We start from the raw sequence: 4097 nt of genomic DNA, 5'->3' as shown, positions 1-4097 counted from the left end.
GAGTGAGGAATACAATCCCAGATTTGGGAACAAGGAATGCAATCCCAGATTTGGGAACAAGGAATAAAATCCCAGATTTGGAAGCAAGGGATAAAATCCCAAATTTGGGAGCAAGGAATACAATCCCCGATTTTGGAGTGAGGAATCCCAGATTTGGGAACAAGGAATAAAATCCCCGATTTGGGAGCGAGGAATCCCAGATTTGGAGAGGCTGTGTCTGTGATACAATGACACACATTCCAAGCTGCCTGATCTCACGAATCTCTCTTCTTTCCCACCCCAGGCACCGTTTTCCTATGAACCCCTGAGTCTCCTCCAGCTCTCAGAGGATGCCCCTGTAGCAGCTTTGGCACAGGTAAGAGCTCAGCCCTGGCCCCAGCGCCTGCTCGGGGGGTCCTGGGGGTGTGGGCACCGCAGAACCCTCAGACCTTTGGGGTCGAGCCAAATGTGATGGTTTTGTGATGGATTCTTCGCTTTCCGTGGGGTTCCTGCGGGTTTTGTGCCCCTCTGAGGTGACACAGCCTCAGGGGGTTGCAATTCCTGCAGCAGGCATTGGTGACTGAGCACTGAGAGATGTTTTGAGGGGTAAGGACTGGTCCAGACTTGGTTTCTCCCTTTGTTTCTGCTGACAGAGGGCTCTGGTTTGGTTTGATCCCATGCACGCAGAGCTTTTTTGCAGCCGTGGTTTGCCGGGTGAGGGTGGAGCTGGCAGCTCCTGCCGCCGTGATTTTCCTCCTGGCTCTATCCAGCAGCTGAAAACGTCAAATATTCCGAGAGAGAAGCTGCTGCTGGGTCTCTCCCCTTGGACATGACCAGCAGTTCCCAAATCCCACCTCCCCTGCAGCTCTGCCTTTTCCCCTGGCAAACTTCACAAAGTCTCCTCATTTTCCGCTGGAGTTTTGCCCCTCGAGGAGATGCCCGGTTTGGGGGGAGTTTGTGGGGATGAAAGTGCTGTTCACGGAGCCCTTGGAGAGCCCTGTGCTGCTGGCCACGGCCACCACCTGCCCCTGGACATTTCAGGGACCCCAATCCGGGGCTGGTGCCAGCGTTGGGAGGGTTTTAAGGACTGGGAATCGCTTGGCTGGTGTGGGACAGGTGACCGCGGGCCTGGAGCAGAAAACGGGATTGTTCGCTGCCCCCTTTGGAGCTTTATCCGCAGGGGATGCGCGTCCTGGGGCTGCAACCGGGCTGGGGGTCTTTCCCCAGGTCAAATGTGGTGGCACAGGGTGCGAACTCTGCGGATGGGCGGCCACAAGGCGCAGCTTTGTTAGGCGGGACTTGAGGGTGGTCGGGGCAGTCCTGGTGCTGAGCGATAATCGGAGGGGACAGGCTGTGCTCCCCGGGGGCAGCTCGGAGCTGGTTGTCCCCCGACCTTTCCCTTCGCGGGTGTCCCTCGCCGTGTCCCTGGCTCCTGCCCTCCGCTCCCGGCGGCAGCGGGACAATAAATCCAATAAATTCATCTGCTGCGTCGTCTGGCCAGCCCCACACCCCCTCCCTCGCCGTCCTTTTTGGCAATCTGTCATTCCGAATTTTGGTGCGGGGCCAGGAGCCGAGTAAAAAAAAAAAAAACAAAACCTCCTCGGGCAGCTGGAGCGCGACACAATGGGGTTTAAATGGGGTTTAAATTGGCTTTAGCGTGTTTGTAAACAAGGGCGCTGGAGCGGGGCCCCGCCCGGGCCGCAGCAGACGGAGCTGGGGAGGCTCTGCTGAGATCAGAATTCATTACCCCGAGCAGCAGGAAAAGGGGAAACATCCCCCGGGATGGCCCAGGATGCTCCGGGGAGGTTTCAGCTCGGAAATCAGCTCGGGAAGATCAGCAGGGAATGAAAGCTTCTGGCCTGTCAAAATAGCGCCGTTTCTCCTGGATTCACACAGCTTGTTCCTGCTGGGGAAAAAAAAAAACCAACAAAAAAAACACCCCAAAAAGCCAACCGACCAAAAATAGTTGAGTGGTTTCTTTGCAATAGGGAATGAAATAAAAATCCTTTACTGAGAGGATATGAGGAGGGAACAACAGGGAGGGGGGAAAAAGGAGTTGGAGCACAGGGGTTGGATGATCCCAGGTTTTGGTGGAAAATCCTGAATTTCCAGGGCTCAGTTGCTGAGGGCTGTGAGGGGATCACTGATTACACCCACGGGAGTGGGGAAATCAGGGAGGGGAAAACTCAGAGGGCTTTGGAAGGAGCCCCTCGGGTGTGAGCCCTGCTCCTCGGGGGTGGCTGCAGCCGCTCGCTGCCCTCCCTGCAGGAACTGGCACCGAGGCTCAGAATTAGGATCTAATTGATGGATTCCAGACGTGCTGGGATTAAAATTTACTAAACTTTGGAGGCGGAGTAGAGGAGATGAAATGTAAGCAAAGGTTGGGAGGGGGAAGGAGGGGCAGTGCCAGGCGTGGTGGCCTTTGCTGGTGGGTGCTGAGGGATGCTCAGGTTGTCCACAGGTAACTCCAGGAGATGGATTAGACAATCCCAAACAGGATCACAGAATATCCAGAGTGGGAAGGGATCCACAGGGATGGCCCTGCCCAACCCCAGCCCTGCCCAGACCCCCCAGCACCCCCAGCCTGGGCATCCCTGGAGCGCTGTCCAAAGGCTCCTGCAGCTCTGGCAGCCTCGGGGCCGTGCCCATTCCCTGGGGAGCCTGGGCAGTGCCAGCACCTCTGGGGGAAGAACCTTTCCCTAAATCCAGCCTGAGCCTGGCCTGGCCCAGCTCCAGCCGTTCCCTGGGTGCTGTCCCTGTCCCAGAGCAGAGATGGGAGCTGCAGATCCCTGAGCTCTGTCTCTGCTCCAGCTGGACACTCCCACCCACACCTGGTTTCTCTCCAGCCCGGGAGGTTTTGCTTTCTTTGTCCGCTTGCTCTGGGATTTTGCTGACCCCTCCCTCTCTCCTGCAACCTGGACACCTCTGGCCATGAATTCCCTGATCCTATTTGAAGTGAAAATGAAGTTTCTTTTCCATTTCCCTCGATTCTTTGCTGGTAAAATATCGTGCTCTATCCAGCCCTGCCTGTCTCTCCACGATAAGAGACATCAGCTCCGCATTTACTGCCTCAAAAATGATACAAAAATGTTCTGGGATGGGAACCAAAGTCAGGCTCTGCTCACCTGGCTTCTTCCTCTGCTCCTCTCTGCTTGGATGTGCTTAACCCTGCTGGACTTCCCAGGAATAACCGAGTTTTTTGTGCTGAGTGGGGACGTGGGGTGTGTGCAAACCCTCGCACGGGGCACAGCATGGGCCCTGGGTGTGGATTTTTTTGGGAATGCTGTTTTGCCTGCCGGATCTCCAGCATCCCACATGAGCTGTCTTCCCTCCTGACAGCTCGGGGAATAAACTCCACGCTAATTTTAGCTCTCCCTCCAAGGTGGATAGCTGAGGTTTGGGCACCATCAATGCCTTATTCATCAACCTACAAACACTGTAAAAAGAAAGAGGAGGAGGAGGAAGGGGCAGCGAAGGTCCCACCCCGAACGTGTCTGCCCCGCCAGCAGCTGCAGCTCTGGCTGGAGGGAGAACAAGCCAGGGTTGTTCCTTCCCCAGCCAGGAAAGGGCTGTGTGTTTATGTTCAGGGCCCTGGCGGTGTGTGCAGGTGGCACATGAAAACCTGCCACCATTTCTCACCCTGTTTTTCCTGGACTGGCCTTAGCTCCGTGTGAGAGCCCTGAAAGTTTCCTCGTGGCCGCCTCTGGCGCTGGATTTTGGAGCCTTTGGGTGTTGTTTGGTGTTTAACCCTGGGGGGTTTCTCTCTTGCACAGAGTTTTGCCCAGAACACGCATTTTTTTGAGCAGCTTGGTGGATTCTGGCACTTGGAGTCTGTGGAGTGCTGGGATTTGGGATCATTGGGGTTTCTCACTGGATAGGAGAGCAGGGAAAATGAGCGGGTGGGGATGAGACCTCTTCCAGCAGGGAGGAGGGCGGTGACCCAGGAGCTGGGTGTGGCTCTGAGGCTGCTTCTGACCTTGACCTCTGCTGTGACCTTGACCTGTGACCCTCCTTTGTGACCTTGACAACTGCTCTGACCCTCACCTGTGACCTTGACCTGTGACCTTGACCTGTGACCTTCCCTTGTGACCTTCCCTTGTGACCTTCTGTTCTGACCC

At 55.9% G+C, this 4097-nt stretch overlaps 1 protein-coding gene across 4 annotated transcripts in view; it reads left to right on the top strand.

Annotated features, from left to right (window-relative positions):
• The window catches only part of HIVEP3 (HIVEP zinc finger 3), a 203558-nt gene that overhangs the window by 82173 nt on the left and 117288 nt on the right, over positions 1–4097 (top strand). For all 4 annotated transcript variants that reach the window (XM_015649382.3, XM_015649383.3, XM_015649385.1 and 1 more), the window contains one exon: positions 284–355. The gene's annotated coding sequence lies outside the window, so the exon portion shown is untranslated. The remainder of the gene's footprint in view (positions 1–283; positions 356–4097) is intronic.

This window comes from Parus major, chromosome 23, assembly GCF_001522545.3.
Source record: "Parus major isolate Abel chromosome 23, Parus_major1.1, whole genome shotgun sequence".
In the NCBI taxonomy this organism is placed as follows: Eukaryota; Metazoa; Chordata; class Aves; order Passeriformes; family Paridae; genus Parus; species Parus major.
This window is presented reverse-complemented; position numbering and strand designations above follow the sequence as displayed.